Below are 25,251 nucleotides of genomic sequence, written 5' to 3'. Positions count from 1 at the left end.
GCTTTGCTCCCAGATGAAGTCCTGCAGGCTTTACTGTTGCTCGGCCTGCCAGACCAAAGCGGCCTGTCTTTCTGCTTGGTGTGCCTGCTGGAAAGTCTGCAGGGCTTGCCAGGTCTGTTTCTGTTGCTCTACGAGCCATTTCAGGATCTCCTCCATTGCCAGGCCACCAACCATGCTAGGTGGCATCAGATCCCTTACAAGCCTGCACTTATAGATGGGCCCTTCATTGCTCATGGTACAAATTAGCTGGAGACCACTCTTTATCACACCAGTGCCCTTTTCTTTCCCTGTCTTTTCCCACCACCACCACCTATATACAGTTCAGTATTAATCAGGTAGCCCCATAGGGACCAGCTTGCTCTTCCAACTAGCTGGGAGGAATAGGTCCTTACTTTCCTGTTTCTTCTCTTCTGCTTGCTACCTGCTAGCTTTATAGGCCTTCCCCCATCAAGCTCACAGGTGATTCTCTTTTTGTGCTTTAATCAGCCACACCCTGTCAGTTCCAATCACTTCCCCTTACTGGGAGCTGAGCTAGCAGGTTTGAGCTAACAAGGGCTGGGTCAGTGCCTTTTAGCCAGCAACCTGTTACCATGGCCCACACAGTTTAATTAAAACTTCAAATGATATTGGGGTGTTTATAATAGAAATGGCACTATGTCTCTTGAGAAAAGAGAATGCTAGGAACCTATCCTACAGGACAGCAGCAGCAGGCCCAGTATTTCATCAGATCAAAAGGCACACTGAACCAATGGCATCAAATGCAGACTTATATGTAGCCAATGTTAGTGTGACAGACATTGCAACCCCAGGCAGTATCTTAGGGGATCATTGCATTCAATTTATACATGGGTTATGCAGGATTATTTCTACTTTATGACAGTAGTGATTACACTTGGGACTGTAAACAACTGCAAAAAAGCACCATTTCCTGGGGTGTTTGCATATACTGGTTCAGGCTGGGTTTTCCAGAGACTCAATGAAAGGATTTTTGGCATAAAAAAGGTGAGCTGGAACTGAGACAGACCTTTTTTTTCTGATCCAACAAACGGACAGGCCTTCTGTCCAAAGAGGTCGGGGGTGGGGATGGTGGGGGGAGAGATGTGCAGTTAACCCTGATTCTATAAAAGTTGGTACTTAGCTACTATGGGGATGAGCACTATAATATAATAATAGAAGATATACCTATCTCCTAGAACTGGAAGGGACCTTGAAAGGTCATTGAGTCCAGCCTCCCTTAGCAAGACCAAGTACTGACTTTTTGCCCCAGATCTTTAAGTGCCCCCAGGATTGGGCTCACAACCCTGGGTTTGGTAGGCTAATACTCAAACCACCAAGCTATCCCTCCCTCTAGAAAATGCTATTTGTAAACAGATGTTTTCACTCATTTATTTTGTAGGACACTTGTTTTAAAATCAGATTCAGGGAAGTTTTAGCTAGCTGGAAGCTTCTGAAAACTAGACGGGCAATATTCTCCACTGCAGAAGACCACAGAAACCAAAGAGGATTAATATCCACCTCATTCATAATCAGTCCCAGCCAGGAGTTTTCTGGCCCAGCATGCCTACTGAGGATCACATAGCTGTGAAAAGCACACATATACAAACATAAGCATGAGCATATGTAAGAAGCCATGCCATCAAGTAACAAAACAATTCTGGTCTATTTATTTCCATCCATCTGTTCAATCCATGTTAGTTTCTAAACTGAATGCTCAGTTTCAACTGAAGGAAGTATTCCTGTCATCTCAACGTGGGGACCAGATATATAAAGTGTTAGCTCCACACCTTCTGCTCTGAAGACCCACTCTAAATCCCACTGCAATCAAAAGTAAGGCTCCCATTAACTGCAATAGGGGTTGGATCAAGCCCTAAAACAAAAAGCTTTGGTGACCAACAGCTTTCCAAGATAGGTACCATCTAGGGAAAGGAAAGTGGTTGGAGCAGGAGGCTTCTGGATTAGAGCCCAGTTCACTCACTGAGTAATTTTTGACAATTCTTTTAACCTTTCTTTATCTCAGCTTTCCATACATAAAATCATGATAACACTTTCCTCACAGGAGCATTGTGAGGTTTAATTAATTAATGCTTGTAAAGTGCTTTCAGATCATTAGATGAAAGAAGCCATATAAAAATGCAACATATGATTATGATGATGATGATGCTGTTCACCATATCCCCCCAGGAACTGTTTCTTTCTATTTATAGCTCCTGTCTCTGGAGGTTCTGAGGGCAGGGAGGAAATCTTCTGCACTTCAGATAAAATAGAAGTTTCCTTGTAGCTACTAACATGCTAACATTCTTCCCAAAGTAATGGAAAGTAAAAATAATTGCATATGGGTGTTCTCTGGCTTTAGGAAGAGGGCCAAGTGAGCACAGCACTCTATTAATTATAATAAGATCATTTTTGCATTGTAGCTTTAAGTGGTGGTTGCCCAAAGGCTCGCTGGCTTCAATTTCTTCCTGTTGTCCACCCTATCAAATATTACCGCATTCTCCCATTATCCTGGTCCCCCTGTTTCTAATGGTGCCACAACATATCTTGTAGTTAGCTCTTTATTAATTTAATTTAGATTATTATAATATTATTATTATGTATTTATTTAATTATTTGCTAAGTTGTTCAGTTTGATCATCTGTTTGGGAGATTCTTGTGACTTCGCTCAACAGACATCATCCTGTACTTTTATAGAGCTGACACCTGCTCTAGAAGTTTCTTGCACAAACTTTCAGTCTGGCTGGTTTCATTTGCAGGTGAGGCAGGTCAAACCCTGTCTTTCTCATTAGGATTCACAGTCAGCCAAAAGTCCTCTGCCGCAGTGCAGGTCTCAGTGATGTCTCATTTTTCTTTCATCACATTTCCCCCCACTCCAATTACATTCTATATTTTTTAAAAGTCTGTTATTTTATGAACAAACGAGAAACAAAATTGTAAAAGATGGCAGTATCAAACAGAATAGTAAAGATCATGTCTCCCATTCTATAGCACCTTTCATCCAAATGGGCTCCGAAGCCCATAACAGATTTACTACTTGACTGTACAGGCTCTAGTTGTCTGCTGGGGTAAATGAGTAAAACTCAAGTCAGTGGAGTTGTGCCCATTTATACCTGCAGAAAATTTGACCACACAGTTATATATCACTTAAGCAGAGGGCCACAATTCTACAGCTTCTTCATGAACAGCATCACATTATTCCTAGCCAGTCCTCACATTGAAAGGACAGCTTGTAGCATGTAGCATAGGTCATGGGCTAGATTCACAAAGGGACCTGTGGACTGGGCCCTGAGGGTGAGGGAGATAGAGGAACTCCTGTCTTCCCCTGATTCATGAATCCACTGGGTCTTAGGCAAGAGACAGCCATCCAGATTCCTAGAGTGAGGCAGGAACATTAGCATGCAGGGAACTTTTACTGTGAAAACGTCAGTAACAACTTAATTTAAGTGCTTACAGAGTTTGGCACCAGCTGAGCAGGACTAGGAGCAGTAGCGCCTATATCTGGGACTTAGGTGCCTAAAGTGGCAGCTAGCAACTCTAGCCCCCTGCTTCAATGCCTGGTTGTGCCACTGGTTTGTTTTATGATCTTGGGCAAGTCACTTTAACCTCCCGTGCCTCAGTTTCCCCATCTACAAAACAGTGAAACTTAGTACCTTTGTAAAGAGTTTTGAGATTGATGGGTGAAAACTACTATATCAGAGCAAGGTGTTGTTATACAGGTATTTGTAATCTGCAGTTTGTTCTACTTTACAAAATTGTTTGTATTCCTTTTCCAGGACTATTGACACTATCTAGCTAGAAGGAGGTGCTTTTTATAAGCCTATAGCTAGTATATGGGTAACGTCCAGATGCTCTTAAATGTTCACATTATAGTTATTAATTTTTTATGGGTCTAAGCACAGGAACTTTATGGCTGACTGAGCAAAGATTCAAATCTCAGCAAGTCAGCTGGACTTAATTGCATCTCAGGATGATGATACATAATGCTTGATTGGAAATAATAATTATGTCATGTGGATTGGGCAGTCTACAGTGTGTGTGTGTGGTGTTCCTAAAAAATCAATCTTGTTCCTAAAACATGTTCTTCTGGAAAAAAATTTGTATTTTCTGATGTATTTGAACAATTTTAACTTACTAAAGAGAATCTTTCCTGTAGTGGCAGAAAGGATGGGATTTAAACTGCATAGTGTATCTATAAGTTGGTTCTAAAACAGTTTGTAGTTCAGCAGTATTACCAACCATAATATGACGCAACTAGTAAAAATAACAAATGATTTTATTTAGAAGTACAAATGGAAAGATGTTTACAGTTAATACTTGAAAGCTGACATTTCAGCTCTAATCTTTCTAATAAAAAATAAGATACAAGGATTTATAGTTTAGGAAAAAATAATGTTCCCAGTTGTTTGTGGGGTTTTCTTAATTATAAACTATCACCACTTTTTATTTATTTATTTGAAACACTGTAATAAATGAGAGATTTTTTTCCAAGGACTTTGCCTCATCAAAACAAACCTGCTTACAGAAGTTTATCTGACCTATCTATAACTATATATGAAAAGAAACATTTCTGCCTCTCAAGTTAATGTGAGGGAAACTCTTAAAATATATGTATTTCTATGGCTCAGAGAGTAGCTAATGAGATACAAAACCTCTCTCCTTTTAAGCCACTGATGGTTTAAATTCATATCCCAGGTCAATAGTGATAAAAGTAATTACCATCCAATGACTGTATGTGAAAAAGTTAGTGGTCTTAGTCCATTCCCTAATGGACAAGTCTTCCTCTCATCATATTAACAATGATGCAATTGACATTAACTTGTTAGAAGTCTCAGCACAGAGTTGAGGAGTAAGCTCTGATCCTAGGAAGTGCTGAGTGTCCACGTCTCCCACTGAAAAAAAGGATACGCTCTCAGTATTGAGCTTTAAGTGACCCCTGCAGTTCAGGGTTGAAGCACAATGGTGGAAGGGTGAGCAGAATCTTGCACTGCTGTTGTATCTATTCTGCAGATAAACAGATGTGCAGGTTGCCTGTCCATCCCCTTTCATGACCATAAAATGCATATATAATTTTTCCCCAATATATAATTATCTCTCTAGTTTATTTTTTTACTAAAGGACTTGAAAAAATTAATTTGAAAATACAAAATCAAAAGAATTATAACTTCTTTCTTATATATACTCAAAAGATCTAGTGACTACTGATCATACGTTCTTGGGGAAAAAAAAATTAAAAATTCACTCCCAGCTTGACACCTCAAATGGTAATACCAGGATTCAGCACCGATTGTATACATTTTATATCTGAGTTAAAAGATCCTTAAAAACAGAGATTTGCAATGAAAAACTTGGCTAATGTTAAAAATGGAATCACTTTAATATTCCCTTGTTTGAATTTAGAGATGATCTTTACTTGCGGTCAGTCGAGCTCAGTGTATTGAGTGTAATTAGTAAACATAGCTTTTTAAGTTCTGGTTTTAAAGAAAGGGATATAAATTAGCCTCAATTAATATGACTTACAATAGTTCTTTTTAATTATGAATAATATGAACTTAAAATGATTAAATAATAATCTAAATAGTGCTGATTTAAGACCCTTGTTCACTACAAACAATAAATATTGTAAAAATACGAATGATGTCACAAAATTGCTTCTCTCATTAACCAAGTGGCTGGTAAGTCTGGCAATGAAGGTGTTACTGCAAATGTGCAGCATTTTCTAATCACCATTAATGTGACTGCTTCAGCAAAGATACCTGACTGAAGAGCCATGGGATCTCACCTCATTATAAGAGAAACCACTATGGTTTAATAATCTTAATTGAGCTAGCAGTATATATCACCTGGTCAATTTTTCTTTGAAGATGGAAAAAAAATCTATGGTCTTTGTGAAAAGTGCATTAGTTAAACTCATAAAGTCTCAACATTCCGGTGAATGTCCTTGGTTCTTTCTGATAATAGACTATATGATGCCACTGGGTTTAAGCACAACTCCCCAGTCATTTCCGTGGGGGTTCTGTTTAAAATGGATGCCATGATATAGCATCCATTGCCTAGAGTGCCTGGAAAACAATATCTACCTGGCTCTTTAAATTAATATCAGGACAGAAAACTTTATTACTTACACTATTTTCAATGTCCCTTACAGTGTAATGCCCTGACATTTCAGAGGGCACCTGCAACTCAGTAGGAGGTATGCACTTTCGAAAATGAGGCTCTTCATACTTTTTTGCTATATGTGGAAGTATGATAGTGTATCACACATCATTTGAACAGTGTGACATAAAACAATAAGACCAGTTCCATAACACTTCACTTCTAGTCTCTTTTAATAGTATTCATTCCAATGAAGTCATCTGGTACTAGTATGTATGCAACATGTAATGTAATACTGTCCCCAGAAGGTTGTTTTTTAAAAATATTAAAAATCCACTTCTTATTCCAAACTGTACTCTTGGTAACTGATCCTGCCCTGAGTGAAGTCAGTAACAAAACTCCCATCATTTTTAACGGTGCAACACCAGGCCTTTCATGAGGAGCAGACATACTAAATAAGACAATAAGTTCTAAAGGAGGATTATTGTTGAAAATTTCAAAGACACACAATTCCATGCCCATAGTAAAATTCGGGATTAGGAAGGTGTGAAACGTCAGTCTCGTAAAATGAAGTTACCCATGTTAAGAATCACATGGGCTAGCCCTTCTTAACATGATCTTCCTGAAAGCATATTTCAGAAACATCTGTCAAATTGTACTTCTAGTGATTTCACTCCCAAAAGAAGTTATCAATGTTTTGAAAAATCAATGTCTAGAAAGAGGGGTGCACAGGTTACATATGACGGTTGATAAATATTGAATATTTCCAGAAACTACTATTTAGAAAGTCTCGCCTCTTTGCTTCCTAACTGAAAACTAAGATATTTCTGATAAATTGATAGAATTCTTCATCTTCTCCCAATTTTCCATTTAGATTTGTGAAAACTACTGGTGAAGGAAAACAAGGTTTAGGTGGACATTACTTCTTTCCATTTATTTTAAAAAATTAGATGTTTTCTAGACTGATCAAAGTCAAATAGGAAAACCTGATTTCAAACTAATCCAAATGAAATCAACTATTTTAGTCCCATAAGTTAAAATTTATCTCCTGTATTTTGAGATCAGTGGAAAGTCACTACCATTTATATAAATTAAAAAAACAAAACAAAACAAAAAACTTCTCAAACATAGGTTGGTATGAACAACTAATGGACTAATGTAATTAATTTTTCACAGTAGAACTCAGACACTTAGTAATAGAAAGAATAAGGCAGGAATAGACAGTGATTATATTGCTTAAAAATTCTCAAGTTGTTGCGATTGTTAGTTGTACAAATGCTGCCTTTTGCAGTGAGATTTGTAAAATGTTCAGCTGCTTGTTTGCATGTTTGCTAGTTAACATTTTCATTCTCAATGCTTCACCATATCATGAGTGAACACTCCAAATGCAGAAACTGTATTGATAAATGTATGTTGTAGGGTTTCTCTCTCCTCAATGCAAGTGGTTATAAGGCTACAGGAAATAACACCAAATATTTTCCCCTAACCTTATATACAAGATTTAAAGAGAAAATAATTCAAGGCAAGATTTTTTTTTCACCTTGTCTGTATATGAAACCATGATATCTCTGAAACAGCAATGCAACAGAGTCTGACTACTGCTTCCTCCACTACAATTTAAACATTTTTACAGTATTTTCAAAGCAAAGTCTCTTCATAACATATCATACGGTTATGATACCAGATCTATTTTTTTTAATAATAGGAGTGCGCTGCACTTCGAAGTTTGAGCATTGACAGCACTACCTAAACTCCAGTATCTATACAGCCTGTGATGTTGAAGTTACTGTTTATACTGTTAATGTACATTTATCTACATATGCTTAGTGTTCCAGTTACACTCTTCTTTAAAAATATTTTGTTTGTTTAAAAATACCTTTCTCTTGTGCGACATTTAAAAGAAGAGTTAGACATGAGAGTTTCTAGCAAATAATATATTATGGTTTCTTCTCTCAGACTTGTGAGCCAGCTAAACAGCTGTGTCCCTAATTAACCAAGGGTGCACAAAAGATTTCTTTTATTATAAGTCTGCCTCAAAGTGGCCTTTATTTGGTGGGGATCTGTGGCAAATATCAATTCTATACAGAGAACATTTTTCACTCAGCACATGCATTATATTTTTATGCCAGTCATGAATTACTGGACTGCACAAATACACTTTCCATATGCTTACTTCTTCTCTAACGGAAATCATTAACATTTTAAACTAATACAGCCTTAAGAAATGCTTCACCCACCCTAAATTATATCATGTTACCGTTTTCCCCAGTCCCCCTTTTAGAAGAGTAACAATTTTATGGTGCAATCAACCAAAACGAAATGGTATGGAATAGTTCGTGAAGGAGTAATTCAGGGCAGGATGCAATTAAACACTTAATGAAATGTACATGGAAAATGCACATGAATGCAGAAATAAGACACAGTATAGATTGCTGGTAACAAAACCCTTACCTGCTAAAATGCATGATGGTCTGTAAGTGCACAGAGATCAGTAGACAAGACAGCCCAGACTCCTGTAGTCCAATATGCTGTGACAATTTACACCCAAATTTCTTTACCTTGCTTTTTACATCATCCTATAGTTTATACCTCTGTTGCCTATGATTGGCTAGTATAGCTATGAGGTACACATAGGATTCATGCTGGGAGCAATCTTTATTAACTCTTTCTGGTCAACCCTGAGTGCACGCAGATTTGGCAAGCTTACACAAATTGATACATCCTCATCTTCTGGGGGGAGATAGCAGGCAACAAATCCCCTGGATAATTCGCAAGCAGGCTTTTCCTTGGGGAGGGGGAAATGCGAGATGGTGCAAGGGCAGGTCACTTTGTGCTCCTCAAACTGATGCAAAGCAAAGTGACCTCTAAGGTGAGAGACTGCGAGAAAGAGGACTCCAGCCGTTAGAGACTACAAGAGTCTGCCACCGCCTGGCTGCAAAAGTAACTCACTCCCTCCACTCTGGGAACCCAGCCCTCTGCCGGTGAACGACAGACACTACCAGGGCTCTGTACTTCCCTCCTACCCCCACTTCCACCGCCCAAACGAAAAGCAAAACTTTCAAGAGTTGAGTAGAATTCAAATACACACTAATGATCAGCCCTACTTGCTGTGAAGTGTGTTTATAAAGAAGACAGGCAACTAACTCCCCCTAAAGACACCTCTGCCTTAGTGTCTATCACTCACAATGGAAAGATTCAAAATCATTTTAAGATCTGGAACAGGATCTGAGCCCAGGTTCCATGAAGCTACTGGGGGGAGATGATGATGATGATGATTGATGATAGCGCTGGTGATCTTTGGCAGTGAAGACAATTTAGGAAGGCTATTATACAAACCTAAAGGAGAGCAAGCTGGCTATTGCAGGTCTTTCGCCCTAAGGGAGTTAATTTTATTTACGCACTATCAGGCCTTTAAAACAAAACAAGACGGGGGAGAGAGGAGAGAATGTCAGGCTGTTGAATTACGCTACAGATTTTCTGAGTCATCTATCCTGATGGTGTGGTGAGTAGTGGGTTTCCTCTGGCTAGAACTGTTGAACGCTGGAAATGAAGCATTAAGGCTAATGGGAATCTTCTCTAGTAAGCATGCCTCATGCTTGCTGGCTGCAAATGCCCATTTAGACTACATTAATTGCATTGATTTATTTGGTGTTTGCAAGCAAAGGATTTTTTTTTATTCCTCTAGTAAAGTATGAAAAAGCCACACGGGCCAACCTATGTCAGTTCTTATTTCCGATGCATTCCCACCATCCATCAGCTGAACGTGCTCTAAGCAAGTCAGCTTCCCTAATGCTATCCCTTGACCAGTACCCACCCCCTCCGATGGGCATAGAGGGTGCCATTCACCCTGGGAAATAGCGTATAAATCGCCTTTCCAGAGCGCAAACACTTAACAGCTTGTAGGTGATGCACAAATGAAATCCCTTCTCCCCGTTTTGCACCTTACCGTTCGGGGGTTTTAATTAATAATAATACAATTAATAGCAGCAATTAGGCAGAGCCTCTGAAATGCACTTACCTAGACATTCGGCTACATCTGGGGTGAGGAAAAGGATCTGACTGCACTAAAAGTTTCTTTCCTTTGATCCGTTTGGTAGTGGAGGATCCCCGCAGCAGCAGGGGAAGCGCAATTCACTAGCCCCTATTGGGATTTGATTAATTGCACACTCTGGCTCAATGGGTGAGGGAGAACGGTCAATAATGATGCTCCCAATAGGTTCCCCTGGAGGGAAGACTGAAGCGGGAAGTCACACACAGCTACAGCAAGGTGACGAGGCGTAGGGGTTCCATGCTCAGCCCAGACGAAAGGAGCTGAAAGGGAAATGGACTTTCTCAATTGGATCCGAGGGCTGAGGGGCTTTTTAACTCCTCCCTCCCGAGATAATCCAGCATTTGAAGGAGAAGGAAGGAGGACTCTCAGGGACAGGAGCAGGTACTGAGAGAACACTGATCTTTTCGCTCCTTTCCCATCCATCAGCCAGTACATTCAATTCAGATTCTCGTTCGCTGTCACTGGCCCATCTACCTGTTAGGATCACAAATTGAGTTCCTTCCGTGATCTATGTATGCAATGTGATAGACATGACCATATCACGTACCCTACCCCGCTCAAGCCAAATCACCTCCACAGCGAAATGGAACTAAACTAATACCTCGCTGTGAAAAGTATTTCCCTCCCCATCTTCTACTACTGAATGTGGATAATTTCTAATTAAAGAAATATTAATGTTAAAAGACGCTGCTACAAACGGCTCCATGAAGTCATCTGACATTTTTTATTTCTGTACTCAGTGGGGGGGTTTCAGCGAAAGCGAAAGTCCTCAGTTGGTCAAAAGATGGGCTCCATGTAAATATGCGTGCGTTTTATTAAGAACCCAGCTGCCTCCTGAGCTGCTGTCTGCACTGTAGTAAAATACAGGTATGGGGGCGGAGGGGTGGAATCAGAAGGTGAAATCAGAAATGGACGTGCAGGAAGGAGATGAGAGTAAGTTCGCTCATTAGAACTATGCCAGAATTATTATAATTCCCCAAGATTTCCTTCCTCTGTCATGGAGGGAAAGATAGGTGTCCGCAGGATGCTCACACTACGCCTCCTTTCCATAAACCCAAATTCCAGCCATCTTCAACTTCAAGACCTGCCGTGCAGCTCCATCGAGTATATTTGATCTGGTTTGAAAAGCTCTCCCTTCTCTTTCTCTTTCTTTGAACTGATTGAAAATAAAGCAAAATCCTCCCCAACCTGAACAGCCTTCTTCTATGGGGATCAGCAAGAGTAATGAACTTTCTCAGACATACACACACACACACACACACCCCGATTCTATTCTCACGGGACTAATTCTCCTACAGTATGTTGAAATAATGCGTCCTTTCAAAATGCTTACGCGTGCCAGTGTATATGTGTGGGGCTGAGGAACGGGTTAATGAAGCAAGGGAAGTAGCAGATACATCGTCTGATGCAAACATTAATAGAATGTGATGAATAAGCAGCGGAATGTAGTGTAATCGTGGTGCAGGTTATAACTTACTGCCTCTGGCTGTGAGTATTATTAATGGATGTGGTCAAGTAGTGCTTTATAATTCTTCGAGTTCGGAAAGTAAAAGGATAGAACATTAAAATGGCGAGATCTAAACATTACTCTAGATTAGTGTCAAATTTGTTAAAAACTGCACGCGCGGGAAATAAACTTACTCACCAGGTGAAATTTCAGGAAGCGAGATGATTGTGAGCGAAACGAAGCCAGAATCCAAGCAGACATTCCATGATCTTCAGCTTCATGCTAAAACTGGGATCTGCATGGTGGTGGCCCTTTAGAAATAATCAGCAGGTCCTGGTGGCACAGAACCAAGTAAAATAAACCACTGTGTATGCGTGTGTGGATGTGTGTGTGTGAGAGAGAGACAGAGAGAGAGAAAGGAATCAAATCTGTCAAGAGAAGTGTGCGTGTGGGGGAGTGGGGGATCTGTGATGATCCTTAGACAAAAGAGATAAATAATAACAAATCGTGAGACTTCCTAAAGGTTAAAAAAGGCAGAGGCTCTGCCAACCCAGCTCGAGAGGAAGGAGCACAGAGAAATCTGCACAGAAAAGTACAAGGATGTGGTGGAGACAGTGAGATACGGAGAGAACTAGTGAGCGAGGCTGTAATCATGCTGATAGATATAGCAGCGGGAATGATTTAGGGAGCTGGGGAGGATCCAATGAGAATTCAAGAGGGGGCAACATCAGAGATACTGCACTGGTCTGTACTTCTCCAGAGATACCCTGGGCTGTGGTTCATGATTACTAGGACTTTAATATGAAGTCAGTGCCTTTCCGTGGCTTTCCTCTGAACCCCCGCGAGTCAACACCATGGGGTAGGGGGTGACAGAGGATACGGAAGGGCTGGGGGGAACTAACCACACCAAACCATGGACTAAATCTACCTTTATTGGCGAGAGGAACAAGTGTAGCGTAGAAGATGTTACGGGGAAGCAGGAGCTGAAAGCAGCTGTGCTGGGAGCACGGCGCTTTTGGAGAAAGGGAAAGTGACTAGCAGCCGCAGCAGCTGCTCCATCTCCTCCAGTGATCATATGAATCCCCTTCGCAAGGCTTGATTCCGCCGGGTCCCCATGCCAGGGATGGCTGTGGGGCTGCGATGACACTCTGGGGGACTGGGAGTGGGCGGGGGTTATGTTCTGTGTTTGGTTTTCGCGTTCGGTAAAGGCCGAGAGAAATGGCTCTGCTGCTATCTCCGGCGTGACTGTGCCATTCACGTATCCTCGTACGGCGCAGGCTGCAGTTGAATAAGCGATAGCTACCGTATGGATCGGATAAGGTTATTCCCTCCCGCTCCATTCCCTAAGGCTACCTTTTATCTGAGACGCTGTTGTTCTAAGTCAGCTCCTTCCCTCTGTACGGATCCTGCTCCTCCTCCTCAAGAAGATGCCTCTCTTCCCAGCGGACTGTCTGCTGATCCTAGGTGCCTGATTTTGTGTTTCGAGATTTATCCCCCCACAGGGACGCTAGACAATGAGCTCCCAGGTAGCCTTTTGCCCTCTCTCCTATCTTTCCTCCCTCGCTCTCAATTTTGTTCTCTCCTTGGGCGGAGAGGGAGGGAAGGACCGGAGAAATGCCGAAGGTTGATTTCTTGGAGGAGCTTGAGGAGGTGAGTGATCGAGGGACTAAACATTTGCTCTGGTGCAAGGCGTCCCTGGTAAGTAAGTAAGTAAGTAAGGAATCTTATTTTCTGCTGTGGCCAAAGACGCGCACCACTTCTCTCTGCTATTCATTCGCTTGCTCTCTGCATGTCAATCACGAGCTGCGTTAGTGGAAAATTTCCTTTTCTCTTTTCCACGATAGTGGCTCTTGAGTGTGTAGTGAATTTCAAGTTGCAGGGGGTGGGGTGGGTGGGAAAGGAGAAACCACAGGGCTCCCCCTTCTCCATATCCTCACTGTTCCTCTCAATATATACCCAATTTGACATCAATGAAACGAAAGCTAATTCCTGATTGCCTGCCTTAATATGTCGGCATGAACAGCCTGCAAACCCAGCAGGAAGCTATGGAATCCTTGAATTTTTACAAGCGTAACATAGCTTGGCCATGTTCTACCATGCTTCCAGTGATCAGAGAGCCCCATCAATACGCGACATGACTGGTATGTTAACCCGCATACAGATTGCACTTTGTCGTATTGTAGGGATTACACCCATCTGATACTCTGAATACAAGTCACTATGCTGTACTGTATGGATCGATTAGGCGATGTCAGCTTTTCAGTAAGAATATATGTTTTGTTTTTTTTCTGATGATTTCATTGACCACTCAGTTTGGCTTTCTTACCGTCATTTACGTGTACTCGATCGTGATGTGTGTGTGTGTAAACTGGTCAACACCTTTGTTTTACATTCCATTTCCGTTAGTCTTTTTATAAGAGCATAAATGATTCCCGAGTGTCAAAGCTGGCAACAAGTAGTACAGGATTCTTTCCTCCTTCCTTTCCCCTTGCTCCCCCTACCCCAAATGCTATTGAGAGGAAAGGTCACTTTGTTTATGTAAAGATCAGTGTCCTCCTTAACAAAAATTGTTCTGCATCAAACCTGCAGTGACTATCAAATAGACTTGTGGATTCGAGATACTCAATGACGACATTGTCCATTTTCTGAAAAGGACAAAGTCCCCAGGAAAACACAAGAGAAAGTCAGTGAGATAAAGTTGTATGGATGGGATAAATCAACAGTGCCAGATTGAGCACGTGCAGCAATATCTTTTCTTGTGTGTTTATTATTAAGAACATTGACAAGCTCTGAGGGATACTTTTTAGATAAAGACATGTTGATATGCTAATGCCTTTCTGTTTTTCTCTTTAGGTTTTATGCTAGTCCTAATGGTGTCCTGGCCAGAACTGTTCTGAAGTCATCTTGTTGATAAGGGAAGCTTGCAGGTGGGGGGACTGGTTTTGCAGAAGATTACGACTGAAAATTACTGTTCAAGAGGGTTTTGTTTAGGGCCTGATCCAAAACCCGTTATAATTAATAAAAAGACTTCCACTGACTTCACAGGCCTTCAGATCAGGCCCTTTAATCTTTTTTCATAATTATAGTAATTTTAATTTCATAGCAAGGCATCTCAAGATGCAATGGACACAGTGTGATTTGATTTACATTTCATTTCTAGTATTCACAGCACACACATCCATGTTTTTAATATTCATAGCAGTTCAACTCTAATTGCTAAGCAAGTGACACCTCACCTAATCTTTCTTAAATAAATATGTTTATTCTGTTATTATTATACTTCATGTATGTGTTCTACAGCTTCAGGAAAATAAATGCAAAACAATCTTGGGGTGAAATTCACCCCTTTCCAGAGGATCAGCTCAAGACCTAGTGGCTGCTTCAGTTCCACTTAAGCCCACAAAATAGCACTTCAGGGGTGCATAGGACTAGTGTAGGCATTTTGGTCAGGGATGCATTTACCGCTAACGTTTACAATGGCCCTAATGTAAAGTCACCAGATATTATCCATTATGGGCCAGAATACTGAAATTTGAAGCAGCTGAATTTTACTTAAATTCTGAAAAAACTGGTGCAATAAAAGTGTTATTAACATTAATCATGCGTGTGAAAGTTGCAGATACACACATCAACAGCATATCACATAACAATTTTTTTTGTTTTTTGTTTTTCTTCATTATCAATGTCTTTTTTGCACTCATCTTTATTCCAAAACCCCATACAAGTTTATTTTGAGTTTTTTGAGGCTGCATGTAGTTTATCAGGCAAATACGGCCCTGACACCTTATATTGCAATTGGTTTCTTGCAAAAAAAACCTTGTATTGACAACATTTTATGTGAGCAATACTGCCACCTTCTTAAAGTGCCTACATACTAGCTATAATACATTCTCTGCATCCTTTTCTGCTATAACTTTTCATCTAATTATTTCATTCACTACATATTTAGTCTGTGGAAACTGTACTTGACTTTTGAAACACTTGAGAGGAGAAATGTGATAACCTACTAAAGCGCCTTGACCTTAACTGAAATTATGACAAAGTAATTAAAGTTAAAGCAAAAAGGCTAAATCTCTTGACTCCTTATGTTGTCAGTGTTTTTGTGTTAATGAGATTTTTTTAAAAAAAGCTGTGATTTAAATGTCAAAAAGATTGCAAGAAAACCCACCAGTGAATATTTAATTGCCATCTATTTATACTGTATATATTTTTATTTTTAAATGGCTTGTCACATTTCTCAGATTTTGAATCTTTCTTATTCAGTCTCTAGTTCTTTTAACACCTACAGTTATTAAACTAAACCTGTAGATGAATAGAGTGTTTGCACAATACAAAAAAATTTTTTTAGATAAAATTTTATTTTATAGAAATCTTTTGACCTTGGTACCTTGGTTTTAACAGAGACATGGTTCATTCTATTACACTGAAGTCCAGTGACTTTCTCCCCTGCCTTTTCTGGAGAGCTCTATTTTAGTATTTTTCAACATTTCATTCATGGGGAATGAGCTGTTTCTGTATATATTCTTCCTCTCTCCCCCAATTAAAAATGAGCTATTTATCTGTGTTTAATACAAAGTCATACACACACACACATACCTGAAACCTGCATGAGTTACCAAACTCACACCATAGGATGCTGTATATTGCCCTACTCTTCTGAGATTGGCTGCCCTCTGCAAAGAGAAAATTAATCTAGTAACACAACTGGGCCAGGAACTATGTGCATGTTCATCAGCAGAGGGGTTAGATGCGGTTGCACCCATCAGAAATACTGTTTATCAGCTATTAATTTCTCCGTTCCATCTTTATACAGTGGTGACTGGTATTGGATAGATGGCTCTTCTTCTTCATATGGCTGATGTAATTGTAGAGCAACTACTATAATTTTACAGTCAGATGGTTAAGCCAGGATAGAGGGCTAAAGTTAAGTAAAGTAAAATGGCAATGAATTGCTAACCCCATATGTTAAAAAATTATGGGTAAGGTATCCAAATAATGAGATTGACTTAAAAAGCAGGATATATATATATATATCTTGTGGCTTCTTTGTCTGCTAGCTTGTGACTTCTAAAAATAAAAAACTGAGATTCTCTGGCATTTACTTATCTCCAGCAGCTGACCCTTTAAGAACAAAATCAAATATTGTGAGATTTTCAATAAAATCCCAAATGATGGCCAAAACTGTGTTTATCTGAAGAGAATAGGGGTGGAAGAGGAGATTCTGGCTTTTAGGCCACTTGGGGTGGGATTCTATGTGTTACACTTCTGACTGACTCAGACAGAATTTCTCCTGGGACTCTAGAACAGTGCACACGTCAGCAGCAGTGTAGCTATCCACTGCTTCCACTGATTGGTGTGGTGTAGTCAGAGTTATTGCTCTTGCCCTCTTCCAATCCCTCCCTTTCAGGGAGCTAGCCTGGGCAGTGTGACTAGCCTGAAGTGCCTCCACTTCCTAATAGGATTGCACATTATTCCTGCACAGGATTGTTTGTGAATGTGTTTGGGGTTGTAGGCATAGGTCGACTGTGCGGGAGCACCCAAGGAAAAAATTAGCGAGTGTTTTGCACCCACAGACAGTCAAGCTTCCCCATCTGACCAACTCCTTCACCTCTCTCCCAGCGCCTCCCGCTCACCGCAGACAGCTGTTTCGTGCCATGCAGGTCGGCTCTGAAAGGGAGGGGAAGGTGCGGGGATGAGGCACATTCAAGGGAGGGGGCAGAAAGAGGCGGGGAAGAGGCAAGGTCGGGTTTAGGGGAAAGAGGTGGAGTGGGGGCATGCCCTGGACAGAAGGGCAGGGTTGAGCATCCTCTGGGTAGGGGGGGAAGTCGTCTCCTATGGTTGTTGGAGACTCCCTGTACCTTCCATTCCCTCCTACCTCAACTGCCTCACTGGTAATCTTTCTCAGGGCTGGGTAAAATCTACCCCATTATTATTGTGTTACGGTCGTTCCCAGATGATCTAATCAGAACTAAGGCCTTGATGTGCTAGGTGCTGTACAAACACAAAGAAAGCAGCAGTCCCTGTCCTGAAGAACTTACAATCTGGAATGTATTTGGATATATGGAAGCTGACATAAATGGGGGACTTTTCAACACATATCAGTGATTCATGTCAAAAAACAAGACACAATTTCAGATTGAGCGATTCAGTCAAATGAAGCTTTATTGTGCCTGGCACAAGAGCCAGCTTTAAACACACATATAATAAGTTATATCAAATGTCATTCTGTACAACTGAAGGTGGCACAGCTGTGTCCTTTCAATTCATGGGTATTTGCAACAATAAAATATACTTTGCCAATGTGTTCAAATGAAGTTTATTGAGGCCCAAGAAGGGACCAAGCACTGGAAGGCTTCCATGAAACTCTTCATTCACCTGCTGTAGTGTCAAGAAACTGCATAAAGACAACACTGGACTTAGGAAGGTGGTTTTGTGTTTCAGGTCCCAAAGAGAAGTGGGTAAGTGGGGAAAGCAATTTGCAGTTGGAAAAACACAATATTTTACTGACAGTCGTTCAAACGGATAATTATTCTCTAATATCTGGTGCACTATCTCAATAGATGTTGTTATCCCCCATAAAAAATGAGCCTAACAGTCATATTACAAAAAAATCTGTGACAGAACTTAATACAATCTTTTTTGTTATTTGTCATTACTCCATAAGAATCAAAATACATGGGCTGCTAATGTTACACCATTAATATAATACCATTCTTTGAGCAATCTGTTCAATATATTCCATCCTCTAGTTCACCCTTAAAATAAGCAATATTGCAAGCATTTATCATTTGTCAGGGCCATGGGGTTAATGAGCTAGAAAGACTGTTAAGAGTTTGGATGAGTGAACTAAGTTTGCTTAATTTTGAACCCACTTGAACATAATGGATCAAAAATTAGTCTGTGAATATATGTTTTTTAGAGTTCTTGTCTTGCGACAGTTTGTGTTATTGATGCTGATTACATCATATGTGCTTCTGCCAGCAGCAGCCCTAAAGGCTGACCATTCCCAAGCCTCTCAAACTTAGGTATAGTGAGGTTTTGAAGATCCAGGTATCCTCTTCAGTTTCAGAGAGAAGGTGGAAGAAAAAAAAAAGGTGAATCCTACCTCATTTATCTTTCATCCCAAACTGCAGGCATTTAGACACCACAATTATAAGTGTCTTAGTAGAACTATCTGATGATGACCTTCATTTATCAAAGCACATCAACATACTTAAGTGCTTTGCTGAACAGGGATGGTTTTAAGCATATGATCAAATTTAAGCATGTACTTAAGTTCTTTGTTGAATGATGACCCAGTAGCAGTAAACTCCCATTTAAGGTTGTATATGTGTTTCCATTCTAAACCCCTGTTTTCAGTTGCTTTTTGAAACTTTCTTTCACACTGCAATTTTCTAGACTTAGGCCCTGATTCACCTAAATTCTTACATATGTGTCTAAATTTGAATTAGACACAGAATTAGTACTTTGCTGGGTCAGAGATCTTCCCAGAAATGAATATTTTTGTAAAGACTGAGCCAAAATATTAAGCTATTTTTCAGTATAAGGAGAGTGAAAAATGTATTTCCCCTTGTTGCAGGGGGGAACAGTTAGGGTTCCTTTGCCCGGTGTGCGTATCCCAATGACTACACCGGAGTTGAGAAGTGAATCTCTTTATTTGATATCAAATAAGGTGCAGGAGATACAAATCTCAAATCATTCACACATCACTAGCCTTTGCCATGTCTTTTATATCCTACTTGTTTACAGAGATTTCCACAGGCACTACAATTCATTATTTACAATTCATTAACTACCGGATCCTTTAATTAACTGTATCCTCTACCCAGACTACTGACCCCCCCTTGATCGATTACATCTTGTACCACGAACAAAAGAAAATAATAAATGATCACATGTACTCATGCTAGCTTCAAAAGAACATATTGATTAGCCCAAGGGGGGGGGGGGGCAACAGTAGGCCTGAGAATGTAAACTTCTGACCCCACACCATATTGCCTAGTTACTTAGAGCTTTCTCCCCCCTCCCCCAACACCCTGATACTTTACAGGAAGGCATGAACAGTGACACTATGTAGAAACACACACAGAGAACAACTTTAATGAACCTAGTCAGTTACACGAATAGGTAAAAGGACGACATGACACTCTTACTCAACAATGTTTGGTCACAAAAACCTACTGGAATGTTTGGAAGGCAATAGTAGGAAACTTTTTGAGACCATCTCAGCCAATTACTGGATTTTGTCTGCTAATTCAGTGATATAATATAATTATAACTTAAAGTTGTTTCTTGTTTATGATGCAAAAGTCAGATATCTGAATACACTTTAATGCTGAAAGTAAATTCTGAGGCCAATGCAAGTTTATTAACCCAGAATATGGTCAATATACAATTAGCTAATTAGAATAAAGATATTTGCATATTCATTGTACAATTATTGAGAAATAACCATAAAGTAATTATTCAAATCACTCTTGTGTGAAGCTGTCAGCCAATCAGAGCTTGGCACTAATATAGTACTGTTCAAGACAGGACAACATTAATATACATTAAGGAGCTTTTAATGCATGTCAGCAGGATCCATGTAGTGTTCTTGACAGTGTTCACTTGAATTACACCCTTCAGGCATGGACTAAAGCACCATGTAGACAAGCCCTCAGAATAGAGGGGATTTGCCTATTCTACAGTGTGACAAAGTTCCTCCTCTACCTTGGTGGATCCTGCACTTACTGGCAGATTTGCTTACCTCAGTGATCTTCCCCACAGTCTGGGTCAACTCCTCCTGTGTCTGATCAGGAGTTGGGAGGTTTGGGGGGAATCCAGGCCCACCCTCTACTTTGGGTTCCAGCCCAGGGCCATGTGGATCACAGCTGTCTATAGTGCCTCTTGTAACAGCTGCATGACAGCTACAACTCCCTGGGCTACTTCCCCATGGCCTCCTCCAATCACTTTCTTTATCCTCACCATAGGACCTTCCTCCTGGTGTCTGATAATGCTTGTACTCCTTAGTCCTCCAGCAGCACACCCTCTCTCTCAGCTCCTTGTGCCTCTTGCTACCAGCTCCTCACACACATTTCTTCTCCTCTGGCTCCCCCATCCCTGACTGGTGTGAGCTCCTTTTAAACCAGGTGCCCTGATTAGCCTGCCTTGATTGGCTGCAGGTAATCTAATCAGCCTGCCTTAATTGGTTCTAGCGGTTCCTGATTACTCTAGTGCAGCCCCTGCTCTGGTCACTCAGGGAACTGACACCTGCTTCTTCAGTGCCCAGTAGTGTATCTCCCTTCGATTCCTCTGCTGTAGAGGGAAGGAAGGAGAGGGCTGTTGCTCCTGCTGCTGTTCCTGCTGGGTACTGGACCCTCACTGCTGCTGCTGTTACTGCTCCAGCTGCTCCCCTGGCTGGGCTTGACACCACCACCCCTTTTCTCTGGTATCTGCTTGATGGCTGGTTAGTAGATCCCCCTCCTCCCTCGGTTGCTGCTGTTACTCCACCTACAGCCCCTTGAGGGGTGGGGGGGCCTGCTGGTCTGCTTCCCAGAGGAGGGGAGCGACGGGCCCCAGCTCAGCCCTTGTTACTGAGGACACCGCCACCACCATCACCATCTTCTGAGCAGGGTCCTTGCTGCCCGGCCACTGAACCACCACCTGGAGCTGCTGTGTTTGCTACTGGGGAGCAGCTGGAGCCCCGAGGAGGAGGAGGAGAAGAAGAGGACCACCTGCTGCTGGAGGACCACACAGAGACTCTGAAGACCACCGTGGAGGGGGCACTTAAAGACTGAGTATTTTTTGAACTGTGCTCTTGTGCTGGAGATCTGGACTGTGTTTGTGTGGACACCGGGGGTGTGATGTGGAGCCTGCCTCTCATCCATTCTTGTACCCCTTCTCCCCCAACACCATTGTTGCCCCCTCCACCACCCCTGCTGGCTGTTTTCTATCTACCTCAACCTCCTGCCTCTGGGACTGAGCTGCTTACCTGGCTTGCCACGCCCATTTCTATCATTTAGGCCTGCAGCAGCAGCCAGCTACAATTGACTTTTTATACAAGTGCTCGTGGGTGCACATCCCCCCAGCCCTTTGGGCTGACCCTCTCTCCTTTGCCACGTTTGTCTGCCCCACCCATTCCCCTCTGTGGCCCTGATTTTCCTGTCCCAGCCCTGCAGCCCTGCAGCTACCCCGTGGTCCCTTCACCCCATTCCTAGCTTGAACTTTTTCTCCCCATCTTACCCTGTGATCCCCTAACCCTGATTAGCCCCTCCCCTCATGTGCCCATGTCCCCTCCCATGCGCTTGTGCCCTTCCCCCGTTTGAGTTTGCTCTTATTCACTGCACCCCTCTATACCGTTATCCCTTCTGATCCCCTAGTGCAGCTAGAGGAGCCGGAATTCCCCTCTGAGTCGGTGACCTGACACCCTCCCACCCCTAGGCCCTTCGTTGCTCCCCGCACCCCTTTAGCCTTCCCTTTCTGGCACCCTCCTCCCCTGCCTGCAGCCTCACGGGGAGGGGTGGTTCCCTCCTCTCCTTCCCCTACCCTCGCTGTTTGTCCCCCTCTCCGCTCTCGTTATGGCAGGGGACAGGGCAGGGGAGACCCTTCACCATGCTCCCACCACCCCTTCTCCACCTGCCCTCATGTCCATGCCCCAAGCCTCTACCTCAACCACCGTTGCCAGTCCGTCTGCCACTGCCCCCGCTGAGGCACTGGTGGCGGCTAGTACTGGGGAGACCTCCGCTGCTGCCACGTCCCTCACCCCTTCCGATTCGGGGGGAGCCCCCTCCAGCCGGTGGGGAAGGTTGGGGTGGGAAAAAGGGTAAGGGCCCCACTAAAAAGGCCAGGCCCTCCATGGTGGGGACTACCCCCGCTGCCGCAGCCTCGCTACCGGTTGCGGCATCCCACCCCGCTGCTCCCTCCACCAGCTCCGCGGGTGTCCCTCCGCCGGCCCCCAGGGCATATACCCAGGTGGCAGAGGCTCCCCTGCCTGCTGCTGCTCCTCCAACCGCCACTTCCGCTACCATCTATAGTGGCTGGGGCACCTTCCCCACCTTGACCAGGAAGCACGGCGTCCGTTGCCTCCTGGTGCCCGCCTTGCCCCACATGGAGACCTACGTGTGGGGGTTGGCGAGGGTGGTGGGGCTCACAGCCATAGTGGCGGCCTCCAAAATGTATGGGTGTGGTAAACGTCTGTCTCAGATCTGGACTTAGAGTTCAACATCTGAGTGTTTACTGAACCTCCCCCAAGCTTATACCCAGCTTGGATTTTATCTCGCTGCCACCAACTAGGACTATTTAGGGTTCCTAGTTACCCCGAGTCACCCCAACCTTTCCCTGGGGGACCCCCAAGACCCAGAACCCCTGGGTCTCCCTATCTAAACGGGAAAACAAGCTCCTCCCCCTTGTCTCCTCGTTATCTGCTCCCCCGCTTCCCCCTCCCTCTTCCCTGGGTGAGCCTGGGCGATGCAGTACTTAACTCCTTGAAGGCAAAACAAAGAGGGAAATCACCCTCCCCCTGAGGCGATGCATTCAAATCTAGTAAAGCTAATATAAAGAGATTTTCCACCCCCCCTTCCTGTAGCCTCACCGGAGAAACCCCAAAAACCTCAGCCAGGTTTTAAAAAAGAACTTTATATAAAAAGAAAGAAAATACAAAACAATATTACTGCATTAAGAGATCAATACAGGCTCTTGCTTATAAGAAAATATGAATAAACAGTCTGATTTAAAAGATAGCCAAATTAAACCAGTCCAGCACATCAACACACATGTAAATACAACACAAAGCATATAACAGCCTATTTGCCTTGTTGCCTTTGTACTTACACTTTGTAGGAGAAATTAGAAAGAAATAGGAGTTAGCAGGAAAGTTGTTTTCTCCATAGCTGGGAGAAACAAAAGACCTAGAGTACACAATTCCCGCCCCTGACTTTTAAAAAATCCAGTTCTCTGATTGGTCCTCTGGTCAGGTGTTTGGTTCCCTTTGTTCACCCTTTACAGGCAAAAGAAAATTAACCCTTACCTATCTACTTATGACAACGAGAGGGTAGTTTTCTTCCTGGCATTGGAGGCCGCTGCCCAGGAGGCGGTAGAGACGGGCCTGGCAGTGCGGGGGCGTGTTCGTCCCTCTGGAGCTGTTGGAAGACTTGGGGGTCCGCTTGACCCTGACCTCCTTCCCTCCCTTCCTACCCAATGCCGCCCTGCTGCCCACCCTTTCTGCCCTGGTGCGCCCTATCTCCGTCATCAGCCCTCTCCTGTTGGGCTGCAAGAACCCCGCCCTCCGTCACGTCCTCTCATTCCACCGGCAAGTGCCGCTTCAACTGCCACCAGCGGTCCCCTACCTTTCTGGTCCCCTACCAGGAAGCCCGCTACTGGGTGCATTATTCAACTGGGGAGGCCCAGTGCTACCTCTGCCGGGCGATCGGGCACGTCTGGAGGGACTGCCCCTTGTCCCAGCACGGAGGAGCATCCGGGACACCCAAGCCCCAGCAGGGCACTGGCCCTGTCATCACTAATGCTCCTGGCTGCATGGCACCTGATGCTGCCCCTCCTCCTTCTCAGTCCACCGCTGTGGAGGAGGGTGCAGCGGAGATACCACCGGGTGTGGGAGAGGGCTCGCCCCAGGGAGAATCCTCCCTCATTCATGCTACTCCACCATTGCCTCCCCGAGTCCCTGAGCCATCGCCCTTGCCCCCCGACCCAACTCCTGTTAGCCAGCTCCCAGATGACGCCATGGAGGGCTGGTCCTTAGTGCAGGGGAAGCGGGCAAGCAGAAGGCTCGGGCCCCGTTACATCATTCGGATTCGGAGACCCCCCCGGAAGAGCAGGAAGGGGGGCACCGATGACGAGCCTTCCACTTTGCCCTCTGATGACTCCCATTCTGTGGTGCCAGCTGGGGACACCGTGGCAGCACCAGAAGGTAACACCGCCCCGCCTCCAGGGTCCCTTCCTGTGGAAGCCCCCGAGGGACCCCCTCTTGCCTCCTTACCATTTGAAGCCCCTGCGAGCGCTGAGGTGGGCGTTGCTTCGAGTGCTGGTGGGGAGGGCCCTGGGGTGATCTCCCTTCCGTTTACAAAGAGATCAAGGCCCTGGGTCTGACCCCAGTAACGCAGGGGGAGAACGACCATCTGACGGCTGGCCTGGATCTGAGTGACCTCACCCCGGTCCTCCTGTCCCCGTGTTCCCTTCCCCTGACTGCTGCTTCTGCTCCCATCTCTGAGGGTCCTCTGGGTTTTCCCTTAGCCCGGCTGCAGATGGCACCCTGCTGATGGCTGCTGACCCCATTGAGGTGACGGCCGGTGCCCTGCTGCCAGGACTCGATTCCCATGCGGTGTCCTTCTTGGGTGTGGAGCACCCGATCTCCTTCCTGGGCAGAGACCCCATTGACAGCCTTCCATCTCCGGATGCTGTGGCTGCCGCACCAGCCATAGTGGCTGATCCTGGCCTCGTGGAGGGTCTCCTTCCTGCTCCCTAGATCCCTGAGCCTGACCAGGAGGGGCCACCTTCAAGTAGTCCAACTATTGAGGCTCAGGATCCTGCTTCTACCCCGCTCTTCAATTCTCTTCCTGATCCCTGCCCAGCCACTACTCCTGTCTCTTGCCCTGTCCCTGATGCCAGCCCCATCCTTGTCCCCTCCACCTCCAGAGATGCCAGTGCTGCCCCTGGGAATACCCCCCAGGGA

General features: G+C 43.6%; 1 protein-coding gene across 4 annotated transcripts in view; it reads right to left on the bottom strand.

The window, feature by feature from the left end:
• Positions 1-11,986, bottom strand: part of BRINP3 (BMP/retinoic acid inducible neural specific 3) — a 348,258-nt gene extending 336,272 nt beyond the window's left edge. For 2 of the 4 annotated variants that reach the window (XR_012656261.1, XM_032768511.2), the window contains exon 1: positions 11,784-11,986. The gene's annotated coding sequence lies outside the window, so the exon portion shown is untranslated. Of the gene's footprint in view, positions 1-8,538; positions 8,617-10,105; positions 10,505-11,783 lie in introns of those variants that run through there. The other 2 variants (XM_075067860.1, XM_075067861.1) reach the window with 2 other exon arrangements.
• Between the last annotated feature and the right edge of the window lie 13,265 nt (positions 11,987-25,251).

The sequence above is a fragment of the Chelonoidis abingdonii genome, chromosome 7 (genome assembly GCF_003597395.2).
Source record: "Chelonoidis abingdonii isolate Lonesome George chromosome 7, CheloAbing_2.0, whole genome shotgun sequence".
Lineage (NCBI taxonomy): Eukaryota > Metazoa > Chordata > Testudines > Testudinidae > Chelonoidis > Chelonoidis abingdonii.
This window is presented reverse-complemented; position numbering and strand designations above follow the sequence as displayed.